The 15215-nt window shown below is 41.9% G+C and overlaps 1 pseudogene; it reads right to left on the bottom strand.

The window, feature by feature from the left end:
* Positions 1-841: 841 nt before the first annotated feature.
* On the bottom strand, positions 842-7962 carry LOC135502864 (ATP-dependent 6-phosphofructokinase-like; annotated as a pseudogene).
* Between the last annotated feature and the right edge of the window lie 7253 nt (positions 7963-15215).

Here is a 15215-nt window from a genome sequence, read left to right as displayed (position 1 = left end):
CCTATTGGACATGATATGGATTGGTTTTCCACTTGGCCCAAATCTTTAAGCTGGGTTGAGTTGGTTCCATGGTTCTGACCTCTGCAGAGACATTTTGTTCGTACATGTACTAGTATGGTACTTGTGTAAGTTCTTGTACAATTTTGTATATCTTCACTTATGATTTTTGCTATTTGTATTCTTTCAGTAAATCGTCATTACGTCATTTCGTCATTGTCTACCTTAGAGTTCGTTTTCGTCTTTGGTATTTTTGAACTTGCCACGGCTGGGAACAACCTGCAATCCTACAATATGGATTGGTTTTCCACTTGTCCCCACAATTTAACTGGATGGACAAAATGCCATTGTTGTCATACTCTAATAATTGACGTCTTTATTTTGCCCTCCGGCCCAAACCACAATAGATCAGGTGGTCTGGATGAAATTGGCAACCTCTTTAATACTGCTCAATGCTGGCTACCACATCATGCTCATCAATGCCCACGGGCCCGCCAATACCCCAATACTGCAACCAGGAAAGTTTTTGCAGGCGTTTTAATTCTGCGGTCCGACCTAAACCACAAAATTGACGAGCACAAAATTTCTATTCACGTTAGCTCTCGTACATGGCTCAACAAAATATACATCCGCAAAATATTAAGTTTTGTGGTGAAATCTTGGCAACCGCAAATATCTTCCAGGTTACAGTAGTCCTTCCTGATGTAAAAATGTTGTCTCGGTTCAAACAGGAACAATCCTTTCGCTAAAATTGGGACATCGGTTGTTTTGTGTCCTCAAATTCTAGCAAAACAGAATTGTGACCATGACCAGAACTGAACAGAATAACACCAAACCATTGCAGTACAGTTTAAAACAATCTTATTAACTTTTTTTTCGTAATGAATAACTTAAACACACTTGCATGACTATGACAAGTGGACAATGACAATGATTAAGCACCTACATCTCGTACAAAAAAACTCTCCTAACAATGACCCGTCTTACAAAGCAAAATTACAATATTAGGCATCTTATATTACAATGATTCAGAATTCGAGCAAAACTACTTTACACATTTTCCAAATAGTATACAATCACTAAACATAAAGCTCCAACGTTTAAAGGGACACCTTGGGCATGAGGTATGTTGGTTTTTCATACAAGAATGACTTCCAGCAGGACCGAAATTGCGCCAAACAGGATCATTGAAAAATCGTTGAACTGCAATAAACAATGCTAGAATGGAGTGTATAAACCAAAGGCCTGCCTGAAATTCACAAGCCACGTTCAAAACTGCCTCGCAACACCGGCAAAGATCAGTTTTAGTGATCATCATTGCTGTGATACTTTAAGTGGCGGCGCATGGTGTTAAGCAGGGAAATTATCCTCCAGGTCAGGTAAATCCCACGCCCAAGTTGTCCCTTTAAGCATATTCACCCCAAACTGAAAGGACTCGTGATTTCCTTCCCTATGGCACAACACTGCAGTTTTACACTGCAGGATTCTAACTCGTTGTCTAAGGGTTGAAGGCAAAAACCCTTTAGTTGAAGTAATCCTGTCAGTGGCATCACACCCAAATGTCAATCTTCAGGCACCAAACTTTTCAACGTAGAGCTGTGTGCTGAATTTTTGCATTGTTTGGGGCACTACATACTGTCTCAACACCATTAAGTATTTAGCACGTTTTGGTGCGTCTCTTTCAATTAGGCCTATTACACGTAAGGCGACCGGTTAAATAGCATTGATACAGTATTATCAATATTTTTTATCACCAGCAGGTCCAGTGGAGCCTCCTTTAGAAATCACCTCTTGATTAAGGACACTAGTTTTGTTTACAAAGTGGTTGTTTCCATTCAATTTGACCTCTCTAATCAGGACAACTCTCTATTAAAAGGACAGCACTTGCCATGCCCATTCGTATTCTCAATAGAGAGGTTCTGCTGTACATCTAAATTGTTCAAATTGATTCAAAACAAAAAGCTGTACACAATGCATCCCTTAGAGATCTTCAACATCCAATGACGAACATCACTGCACAAGCGGATGAAGGAAAACTAGGATAAGACACTCAATCTTCGACGGTCCTAGGTTCCATTTTGCCTTTTACAGGACGTCGCCATCTGAACTCTCCGCATCAGTGGAGGTGACATTCACGCCCTCCATTTCGTATACACTCTCGTGTTTCGCCAGGATTCGGAGGAGGGGCCGCAGTTTCAACCACCACTGCTCCAGTGGGAGACGATGCCTAAAAAAGAGATTAGTTCACCAATCTTAAAGGGGTACGCCGTTCGTAATTACTTGTGGTCCAGTTAAATAGAAATCCACTAATACACAATGCCGTAGTACAGTCATTGTGAATACAAATTTGTTTAAACTTGGTATTCATAGTATTTGTATATCAGTCTACACAATGGCAATGTTGTAATTTATATCTAGTATGCATTTCCGCAATTGGAAGTTTTTACAAATTCAAAATTTTTAATGAACGGCGTAGGCCTTTAACAAAAATTCTTCGACGGCCCGTCAAATTTATTATGGATTCCATCCATGGATCGATGATGGGTCCAAAGTAGATACGACCATGGGTTCCATCCATGGATCTATGATGGGGATTCTCCATCATAGAACGTCGATGATAAATTGCCGTCATAGATCCACATCCATGGATACTTTTGCCTGTGTTTATGAGAACAGTGGAACTTACTTCCAATCTGTCTGCTTCTTTAGTTCTTTCATTGGGGTGAATTTTGACGCCCTACGCACCAACCCGAGAAGACAGGCAGTTTCCTCATCATCACAGAATACAGAACCTAAAACAGCAAATATATGTAAGACATCGATATTCATCTCTTCAAGGAAAGAGCATCTTGACCAACAAGGTTAATACGACGAAACAGATAATGCATGCCTCTCGACTCCAAGGGCTATGACGATGTATGCAATCTCCAGGCACCATTCAAGTCCTCACAAGCACGGAGCATGATTCCTTGGCCATCAAAGCTATGGTGCTTCATATACATTCTCCCCATGTTTTAACCTAGGGGTATAGGCCATGGTACGAGTGTGAAAAATGTGAAGTTCCGTTTGACAAATTAGCGGGCAAATTGAAAACAGTCGTTTTTGGGTAATATTGGGGTGCTGATTTCAAAAATCAATTTTTCTCCCGCGTAAAGTTGCACATTAAGTCAGAAATGAGACCCTTAATAGGGCCTAATGGTCCCAAAGTTGGGGTCAAAAAGTTGATGTCATCGAAACATGTCAACATGGGTATCAAAATGAAGGTCTATGGGGCACTTTAACATTGCATAGTTTTTGGCCCCCTTAACGAACCATGGGACCCCCCAGGGAGGGTCAAAAAGGGCAAAAGTGGAAACTTTGACCGCCTCCCATGAGCTTCATGGGCACCGCATGTGGATAAAAACTGTTTTATTCAACAGTACTCACATAGACCTTTTCATAGATACCCATGACGACACCCTTGGGCAAAAGGTTTTCGAGATCTTAAATTTGGAGCCTAAAAAGGGGTCAAAATTACTATCTCGGCAACCCTTACCCCGAGAGTGTTGTCATGGGTATCATTTTGAAGGTCTATACGATTACTGTCAAATAAAACAGTTTTTATCCATTTATAGTCCCTATGAAGATCGTGGGACAGGGTCAAAGTTACCACTTTTGCCCTTTTTGACCCTCCCTGGGGGGTCCCACGGTTCGTTAAGGGGGCCAAAAACTATGCAATGTTAAAGTACCCCCATAGACCTTCATTTTGATACCCATGTTGACATGTTTCGATGACATCAACTTTTTGACCCCTACTTTGGGACCATTAGGCCCTATTAAGGGTCTCATTTCTGACTTAATGTGCAACTTTACGCGGGAGAAAAATTGATTTTTGAAATCAGCATCCCCATATTACCCAAAAACGACTGTTTTCAATTTGCCCGCTAATTTGTCAAACGGAATCCTTTTTCTAGACACATTTTTGCCACTCGTCCCATGGCCTAGTAGTGGTATTGTCTCTTAGTATTCAGCGGTGGTGGAAAGGTGTATTGACTGATCACCGACACCAAGAATGGCATGCCTTAAAATAGAACATGTTGTTCCACTTATGACATTGGCACACTAACACATAATGGTCTGGCACTTGAACAAAAACCTGGCTAGAACCAGGAACCTGGACAAAGGCCTACCTAGAACCTCGCATGAACAGAAATGATGTCCTACATCTGGGATTTCACTATACATGTGTAAATCATCAGGAATAATAGCTTTACACGGTTTCTGAACGTTAAGATTGACACATGACACACTCACCATCTGGCTTCTCGTACTGCTGAATTTGTGTCATGACACGCTCCACCGCCTTGGCTGCCAGTTTCGTGCCCATGTTACGATCGAACGGCGTCGGCACCCCGCCCTGGAAAAAAGAGAAGACGCACTCTTAAAGGGACACTATAGGCGGCTGCTAGGTAGGCAAGATAAAGTTACACAATGTCGCCAATAGGGGTCTCTCCAATCTCAAAGTGCGTCGAAACTATTCACGCTTGTACAATGATTGTATTTAGTGATGACCCAGTGCCCTTACTGTGTATATTAGTCATCTGAAGATGGCCAATTTAACCCCTCTGCTCCTGCCTATAGTCCCCCTTTCCCAAACTCAGTATAGCGGCAGAATGAGCAATAGGCCCATATAATAGCCACCTGGTAGGCGTGGACGGGCTGCCATCTTGAAGCGTCATCAACATGATCAACCAACGCTTGGATCCAACTTTGGTCTGCACCCATGCCTAAGATCTGTCTGGCACGGTTGGATCTCCAGGGGTCAGAGCTCCAGCCAGCGTAGCCCTTAGGGTCACAAGGAGGACACCAGGTGGCGTGCGTAAATTACAAATTCTGCAATTTACGTGGTGGCATTGTATTGTTTATTTAATACATTATGATATCAAACTACAAAACGTCAAAAATGTCACTAGGTCTTTAAGGCACGAACCTGTTGCATGTGGCCCAGAACGTTCTTTCTACAACTGAAAACACCTTTTCCCTCCTCCGAGTAAAGTTGCTGGATAAAGTCGGTGGTATAGTTGTCGTTAGCATACTCATTTCTGAAATCACAACAGGTTACGTCAAGAATTTAAAAAGACTAGCCGTTACTAATTCTTGGTTATGGACCATTTAGAGGAAGAAATGTGTTTACAACTTTATGATGGAGACGAAGTCTTTGTGGAATTCGTACATCTCAAGTACGCACTGTAGACTAACACATCGGTCTGACATCCTGACGACGCAAGGTGCTATGATGCATCAAACATTACGATATTACCGAAAAAGACGCCGTAGAGATTTACCCCGTAGGCATAATCCCAAGTTTAGAGGATTGAAAGTCCCTTTTTCAAGAAATTCAAGTTTTCTTTAAGTGAATAAGCCAAAGCAAAGAAGTTCTAGAAATGTTTCAAGGAAGCCAGCTTACCTCAAAATGAGACCTCTCTGTACTCCATCCTCTATCTTGGCCTTCAAATGCACTACATCGCCCTGAAGAAATTAGAATACTTTGTAAACAATGGAAAAGCACAAACTTATCTTTAAGACTACGACAATCTCTTTAGAAGGGACAGTAGTCTCGGTCCCAAATGGATCAACTCTATACCATGTGACCTCTGTATTCGAGATTTCTCCCTATAAAGGGCATCATTTCTCGGTCTCAATGGTGTCCTTGATAGAGAGGTTCTACTCTTAACTGTAGTATCCGGTGAGAACACTGCAAAAACAAAGACCTACGCACCTGCATGTCCTTGATAGAGAAATGTTCCTCGAAGATGTAGGCCTGGTCAGCCCCTCCAGCGAGTCCAGAGAGAGTGGCCAAATAGCCACAGTAGCCCCCCCATGGTCTCCACGATGAACACACGTCGCTTCGATCCGGTGGCTGATTGTTTGATTCGGTCGCAAATCTGAAATGAAGATGAACATTGAGATTTCGGCCAACGGGGTATCATATTCATGGTCTCGACGACATACAAGTGATTTGTTTGCCGCAGGTCAAATTTTCATTGTAAACCGTTGAATTTTCCTGCCACGAAACTTTGACGATTTGCTCATTTCCACACAGTGACAGATTATCATCGCATTTGCTGCCAAAATGTAATGGTTAATGCATTCCATGTATATTGGGTTAAAATTTTGCGCGTTCAATTCTGCGTTCGATGATGCATGTTTTCTTCATGATTGTCTTAAATCGATTTTCTCGAAACACAGGTGCCATGAAAGATACAGAAATTGACAATGTGTTCAAACACAGCTGTGACTCAATACATTTTTTGATGTGATTGGTCACATGTTCCGCTGTCTAAAATAAAGTAGCAAGACTGACTTAGTGCAAAGAATCGGTCGTATGGTTCAATTTGACCTCTCGAATCAGGACACCTCTCTATTAAGGACAGCACTTGTCACTCCCAAGGATGTCCTTAATAGAGAGGTTCTACTGTACTTACGTCGGTGATTTCATTGAGAGCTGTATCCGCGCCGACGGAGAAATCAGATCCTGGCACATTGTTGCTGATCGTCGACGGGACGACGACCATCGGGATACAGAATTCTTCAAAGTCTTTACGGAATTCATACATTTCCAGTACGGATTTGTATGCCTGTAAAGAGAAGAAAAATCATTTCTATTTCACAATTTAAATTTACCAGTACCTTATTTTATTTATTTATTCATCTATTTATTTATTAACTTTCTCTACCAGGCAGGGTTTTGGCAGGGTATAGTTCCCCTGGCCAACACTCCGAATAGACCGGGCGGCCTGGATCCCAACTTGGCTGGGGAAAAGTTTAACTGTAAAATAGCTAGCATTACCCAATCTTCTGGACTTGGACAGAGTGCAGACTGCAGTGCTGCCATCTCATTTTTTCAGGCATAACTAACAAATTTCTTTTAAATTTGGGACCAAGGTGAATGATAGAACTTGTAGGTAAAGAGTTAAAACCAAAAGGCCCTGCATGTACTTTATTGACCTTAAAAGTGCAAAATAATGGTTTGAGCCACCAAAAGTGCTAGGGACCTTTGCCATTGTCTTATGTCACTGGGAGATTCCATCAAGTTTTCACCAAGGCCAGTTGCCGTAAGCCACTGCATGTAATGAACCCTAAAATGGCTGTGAAATTTTGTACCTCGAAACCACCGACCACAATCAACGCATGGATATTGTGCTTTTTGATATGCTCTGCTACTTTCTCTGCTCCCAGATCTTTGACCGTTGTCCTAGACGTGCCCATCATGGAGCCTCCCTTGCTTGCCCACATGTGTACTGTCGACCACCCCAGAGGCTTGACCTGGAAAAGCAACAAGACATTTTCGTTAATTATGTGCATTATCGTTAAAAAAAGTAGAGTTTATTTATTTGTCATTGAGAATCAAGTCCCATGCGAGAAAACCATCTCCCTGGCCATATCAGACAGTATCAGTTCCATAGCCATCACTAACAAGTCGTATTGATCAAATGCAATATTAGTTTCATCGTATCATTTCTGGCACAAGATTTTTATTTCGTATCGCTTGCAGTCTAAATCAAACATGACAACTTCCTAAGGGCACAAATTGTTTGGCACTCGCTCTTCTATTGGCACAACCATTGAAACTTGTAAACATAAATAAGGGGACCCCCCTCCTTCGAGCGCCGGTATGTTGAAGAGTAAGCAGATTAGAGCTGCACTGCTCTTTATTAAATACTGTGGCACAGTGAGCATTCAAAAGACCAAGAAACAGAGTGGACATCGGGTCTCATATGGTTATATGGACCTATTCATGTTTGGCTGGCCATTCATAGGCCCGTTTCCTAAACTTACATTGTCACTGACAAGCCCGTCCAAGCCTCCGAAGATCCCCTTCATTCCATAACCTTCGAACAATCCAACCCTGACAGCGGCCCGGATGACTGCGTTCATACCGCAAGCTGGAGCACCGATGTTCATAAGCCCAATATTGTGTTTGTAGTGAAAAGAATTCAAGAGATGTTAAAACAGGTGTCAGGTTGCTGGCTCAATGACAATTGACATGCCAAGACCAGGGTGAAATTCTAAAACACCTCAGTTACGATGTTTCATTTCTATAATGGATTTTGTAATTTTTAGCTTTATTTTGACCACAGAGGTTTTGGTGAGACAACCTTGAAGTATAAGTACCTCTAGAGTCCGAATTTTGGGAGCAGTTTGGAATGACTCGTCCAGAACTGATGTATGCAAAACACTGTGTACATTTCATAAGAAACAGACCTCTTTGACATTTCAGAAAATTCACGGCAACCACATTCCATGCTACATGTACACTTTGTTCAGCGTGTACAATCAAATTTATTGGCACAACCTGGCTGGTCTGTAGTGATAAACTGCTCTAAGACTTGGTGCCTCGTACTGTTGTAGCCATGCAGGAAAATAGGGTTCCCGTCGTGCGGTTGGGGGTCAAATTGTCGCAATGACGACAACTGCCAAAGCAGCGCAGAGGTGCAGGAAGAAGTACATGTAGACGTGATGTGTCAACAAAGTGGAACTAGCATGATTTATAATGTCCAACCACGGCCACAGGGATATCCATGAGACAGTGACCCAACGCTGTCCTAAGAACTTCTTGCAGTGCAATTTTACACCAAGAAAGTGAAACACTGACTAAGTTTACTACATCCGGCATTTTCTATGCCATTTGACATTCTTGTCCCAGGACATGCCATGTCGCCGTCTCAGACTTGACGTTAGTGTAGTTGAGAGATTAATCGGAAACTGCCATTTGTTGTAATGTTCATTTTTTCTGGATTTTAACTCTTGTGTGATAAACTTCTACTCAGTCTTAGTAGATTTAGAGTAGGAAACAATAATATAAGTTACGCGTGCACCACGAAACATTGGCGGACCAATTGCACGTACACCACCACATTGCCGCGACAAATTTGTTCGGCAATCCATTGCCGGTGTAATATATGTGAGTGTTTCCCGTGTGTGAGTGTTTCCCCTCATTGTTTGGGAACGCTCAAAAATAGATTGACAAGTTTTTCTGTGTATCCCCCCTATTGAAAAGTCGTGGTCTCTCTAGCTGCCTATTGTTTGGAAACACTGACACATGGGGAACAACCACAGATGTTACACCGGTACAAATCTTCCCATCAAGCTTGATGGTCCAAATTCGCCCGGCTTGTTAAAAGCTCGGCTTTGTCGTGGTGTACGCGCTAATGGATCGGCAATTAGCTAGTTAGATGGTTAGGCGACAGGCGGCGCTTTCGAAATGGCGCTTTCTGCGCATGCTCAGAAAATCTAAACAAACTAAAGTTGGCGCGGAAATCAAGCTGCACATTTTTCCGTGAATAAATCTTCTTTACGAACAGCAAAAACAACTTTTTTTGTCGAAATAACATTTTTTGTCAATGTGTGTGCAGTGTGGGAGCCATTAAAATAGCGTAAGTGTACAATATTTCTACCTCCAATGCAGGGAGCGTGGAGAGCAATCTATTGTTTGCGCGCCGGATTTTATAACTTGCTGCAGCGGTGGTGTACGCGCTTGGTTGATTTTCGATGGTGCGGCATTGGTTCGCGAACCATGATCGGTGGTCCATTTTCAGGTGGTGTACGCGCGGCTTATGCTTGTCAAGTAGGCCTACCAGACTGCAAGTTTCCAGTATTATGCAAGAAGTAAACCAGGATGCATTTAGAATGTTTGATATTACGTGTATTAATGTATAACATGTATAATTCAAATTGGAGGACTTCTACATGATAAGTTCCAAGTGATCATACAGTAGTACAGTATGAGGGGAAATCCATCTGACATTTGATACTTTATGCAGGTGTCTTCTAAGTTTGAAATCTTAGTTGTGATTGCAATATTTTAGTGTTTCAGAGAAAGTAGAAATAGGAAATTAGGAGAAGTTGAAATTGAAGGCCCCTCACGTTTAACCCAGAGCGAGGAAGAGGTACTCCTTTGATGGTACCCTAACCCCAACCCTCAACCATCATTACCCTTCCTTTTCACTGGCATGATATTGGCAAGACGGCCAAGAGGTGGTACTGGTGGCTTCCTTGAGACAATTGCATGTGGTTGTACCTGGGCAACCAATTCAAGGGGTCAGGGATCAGGTTTTTCCCCCACCAACATGTTGCCGAATGGTAAATGCATAAAAAATTGGTTGGAAAGGGTTTTTGCAGGCCAAGAGACTGGAAGACACTTGACTCTTGAGGAACACCAGACTGATGAACAAAGAACCTGAGGAACATAGAACCCTCTTCATACCTGGGAGCATAAAAAGCCTGCTAGCGAATATTGATTATTCTTTAGGAAAACCAGGGGATCTGCAAAACCAAAGGTACCCCATAAAAACATACATTCCTCCTTAAGGTTCGGGTCCCACCACGGCCCATGTGGAATTAGTTCAAAAGGTTTATTGAAATCTCAAAAAGAAAAAAAATTCTCGCCTGCCCGTTTTTTGCTTCATTAATTCGGGATTATATCCATTTTAAGCGTCTTTTGGATATTATTACTAAAGTCACAAAAATCAAAACACATATGTCGGGGGTTCAACCCCCCGAACCCCCCTGAAATTGAAGTTTGATTAAAACACAGTGTGAATATTCATGTGGTTCTCTCTCGGAGCTCAGAATAGTCGAATTTCTTCATTCGCGCTTTTATATCTTTTGGCGACCATTTTAAGTCAAATTTAACGATCATTGGGGACTTTTTTGTATTCATGCGCGGCCAAGCCCTAACCGTAGTTCCTAAAATCATTGATTTATCGGTCCTCACAGTATGTCAGTGTTGATTGCGCAGTTGTTTTGGCAAAGACATGTTTTTAAGGAGTTTCTGAAACCTAGAGCGCTACTCAATTGTGGCTGACAAGAAACTACGCATTTACTGTTTTGCCGACGTGTGTGTACACTGAACTTGGGATGTGCGTCGTCCCCCTTTTTGAAATGCCGTCCAGGGCCAGTTAGTGCGTTTTTCGCTGATTTGTGCAAAATTCAACAGATCACAAAAGTTCAATGGTTGACCCTCGATTTTTTAAAATTTTTTGTGTAGCGTAAGCAACTGTCTTTCATGGGGGAATGGTCACTGTAAGAATTATTCAGGAAGAAATGTATAATATTTGGGGTTTTTCGTGATTGTCGGGCCAATTGGCAATATTGCCATTTGGGATGGTGAACAGAGCTAGGAGCAAATGCGACGCTTATGATTTATTTAAAGAAATAAACTGCCCGATTTAACATCCTGCAGAATCAGGAGAATCGGGCGTTTCCAGTGACAAACGACACAAATGGGTTGTCCTCATGTAATCACTTTTGGAAACGCATTTTAAAATATATGTTACGTCCTGTTAATGGGGCACGTCATCATCGCGTACATTTGGGAAAAACTCCCTAACGAGACCTAAGCCACTTGAGTCGAATCGATGGACATGAGAAACATTCTTTACATTGAATACGTATGCACCAAGGGCTGAGTTCGACTGTAACTCTAGGGTAGGCTTAGAGTTCCTCAGGCGATGACATCATGCCTTAAATGCGCATGTCGAGTAGGGGTAGCACGCGAACGCAGTCGAGTCGGTTCGGGTTGATTTGGTTTGTTTAAACATGGCGGATATAGCGGCAATATACGAATTTTTAGACTTCATTTTTCCCAATAGTACAATTGATGTAGAGCTGACAAGTCAAGAACATTTATGGACACTATGTTTGTTCGCCAGAAGGAAATGGGTGCCCAAAATAACTGGATTTGCAGAAAATGTTATCCCGCAATTCAGTTTGCAGGACTTCTCAGAGCCCACTTCAGAGTTGGAAGGGGGGTGTTCGAGACACTTTTGACCGAACTTTATCCCGATCTGGTTTCCGAACATGTCGGTGGTACAGCTATCAATATTTATCAACAGCGTTATTACAGGAGTACACAATATTGGATATAACAATGTAAAAATCACGAATTTATCCCTTACGTTTTCGAGGCCGCCATTTTGTCACGTGGTTTTTGTCGAGTCTGCCGAGTTCAACGCTCATGCCATCGAGGGTTGAGCCCGAGTAGCTAACTAGGTCAGATATGACGTCACTCGGGTCGGTACCCGCGGAAAAAATGAAGTTCGACTGGAGCTCGACCCGACCGAGTCCAACCTCGGGTTACAGTCGAACTCTGCCAAGGAGGATACCGCGGTGACGTCACATCACGTGATCCCGACCCATATTAGTGATCGCTATGGCCAATCAGATTCAGTCTACTGACAGCACCAGTACTGAACACATCTCCACGTCTCACTGTCTGGTGCGCTTTTGTACACAAAAACACCAATAGACATGAAATATTGCAATACCTAGTATGGATTCTTCCTGTGTAAAATAAAATTTACAGAGCAGATTAACTTCCACGAATAAAAAAGACGTTTGGCGTGGCCAAAGTGCGGAAATAATGTCTCCGCTAAAATACACTACGAAATACACTAGGCAATGCACTACGCAATATACAGTAGAGATGCAGTTGAGTTTGTTATTGTTTTGACTTAGAAGCCCGCCCATATCATAATATATTCATGTATTCATGAAGTATGAACTCATTTCTGTCCCATACAACTCTAAGAACAGTCAATTTCTCCTAAAATCATCACCGAAACCGCGATATCCGCAGGAAGATTTCGTTCTAGTGTCCGAAAATGCATGATCTTACAGGGGCGCTAACTCGACAAATAGAGGGGATCTATGGGGATCTATGCGAGTTTTAGGTATTACAGGTCTCGAACTTGTAAAATCTGTAAACATGCCTCCAAATCCCATTATGATAATGAAGAGATTGCCCCATATCTGGGAGACTGTTTTGAAACCATCGCTAATTTTGGAAGATCGGTGCCCGGCTATTTGGTTTAAAAAACCCTATTTTTCCCCATCAAAACAGCACTTTTCATTATTCAAATGATAGCTTATTGTCTGAAGACTTATTTCATAGCAGAAAAGTACTAATAACTCTGATTTGATGCGAAAAAATCTAACTTTTTTGATGACTTGATTTTCCCTTGGCCGTGGATCGAGTTTGTTTACAATATGCAGCGCCATCTTGGAAAAGCCGTGACGTCACCGCGGTATCCTCCTTGCGTATGCACGTTAACTATAGTAGCGCTTCGCAGAAAAGCCGAAGGCTTATCATAAGTTACTCAACACTCGAGAAAAAATTATGGACATTAATTCCTGCGGGGCGATAATTAACACGATGATTATAATCCTTGTTCGAGGTACCGTACAGATCATGCGAACGTTGAGCGGTTATAGCACAGCGCATGCGCGATCCGTCGTAGTTGCACCACGGCATTGTGTATAACTGCATTTCTATTTGTCCTGGACCACCAGTGATAGGAATAATAGTACTGGGTTAAAACAATAGACGACACCACCATTTTTGAATACTCTAGGTAAGCTACCAATCCATTCTCCAAAGCGGAGGTGATATTCAAGCCTACTATCTAGTCCGCTGGTAGCGCGTTGTCTGGAAGCTGAGCAGTGTCAGTACATTGAGGGTCAAGATGGCTGCCAATTAGGGGAGCGTCATTTTAGCTGTGGGTATTTTATTCAGATGCGCACAGAAAAATATTCTGCTTGTGGTGTATATACGGAGATCAATCCGAGTACTTTAGGCGTTGAAAATAATTCATCTTAGTGCTTCCAGGTGGCGTATCAGTTGATACGTTTTGCATTGAAACCAGCAGAAATCTTTAGAAATCCTTGATTTTCGCATCGAGGCCCATGAAATCCAGGTTGTGATGAGCTATTTTACTTTCTATTTCTGAATAGCCCGGATTATCAGATATATCTGATATCTCTATAATAAACATCTCGGAGTTGGGCGCAGAGCACTGAGGAACGCATTTCAGCTTACTCCTTTGGTCGAATGACTGTGAGTTACTGTCATTGCTATCTTGCGGCTGCACCACCGAAACTAGGAATATTTGGGGATCTTCCCGAGTTTTTTAAGTGTTTTTTCCTCAGATATGGGCAGAGACCTGTATTCATCCACGACCGGAAGTGTAGTCACATAGAGCTTATCAAAATGTGAAGTTGTGGTAAATACATGGCTTGGATGGACCAAAGTGGAATTAATTCTCAATCTGTGGTTGATTCTTAATCTACAGAGTCAGGCCATCACAGAAATATGCTTTTTGATAATATATTTAAGAAAATGTGGTCTCACTGGTCAGTTTAGAACTTGTACTTTGACAGGGCCATATCAATGCGCCAGTGACGTTTTGATGGATATTGTGTACGGAAATCTTTTTTTCTCAGGCAATCGGTATTGGAATTTTTTAAAACTTTATTATGCTATTGGCAAAGGGTTCTTCTTGACACATATAAAATTTTGTGCAGATTGATTGGTCCAATGAGTATTTTTTTTACCAAAACCTATGCACAACAATGTACACGTAATGTACACATGTTTTAATAGAGGACTCTGGCCATATTGGTGATTCTGTGACAACTCCATTTGACATGGTAAACCACCCCGTGTTCATTTCCGAATCAGCCGTTGATCGCGCATCTATATCTGTCTTCGGTCATTTGGATATGTGTTCGGTGAGAAGTCTCGGGGTGTGTGACAATCAGCAGACCTTGGGCTAACTTGACGTCTCGGGTGGTGACAGTGGGTGTTCAAAGAAATACTCCATTGACAACGCCCGTACCAGTACAACACGTCCACCAACATCTGTAACGTTATATAATGAGCAATATTTCAAGTATTCTGATCGACAGTGTCCACAGTATATGGACAGTCTTCTTAGGAAACCTCACGTATTATACGCCATGGATATCTCATTATATCATACTATTTTCTATTATATTATCAGGATGTCAGTAATACTGGAAGTGGCGGTGAGGGCAACGAATTTACTGGTATTCAGAATTGCTGACAAATATTGACAAGTTATCCTGCAGTATGATGGAGATTATTCCAATTTCCTTTTATTAGTAAAATGAATTATTTTGGATACATCTCGGTATAAAGTCTGGCTTCATCGCGATATCTCGTTAAATTTCATTGCAGTTGTATATCTGGAAAGTGTATTCCATTGATGGTGGGGATTTAATGTTATAATATTTCACCTATTTTTATGGAGTATGATGCAGGGATAAATACCGGTCGTTAACGTAGAGCGGCACTCTCTTCGTCGATACTCACGGGCTGTTTCCGGAACATGCGCATGAAAATGATATCAAAAGAACTAAAATTTGCACACAAATTA

This window comes from Lineus longissimus, chromosome 19 (genome assembly GCF_910592395.1).
Source record: "Lineus longissimus chromosome 19, tnLinLong1.2, whole genome shotgun sequence".
NCBI lineage: Eukaryota > Metazoa > Nemertea > Pilidiophora > Heteronemertea > Lineidae > Lineus > Lineus longissimus.
This window is presented reverse-complemented; position numbering and strand designations above follow the sequence as displayed.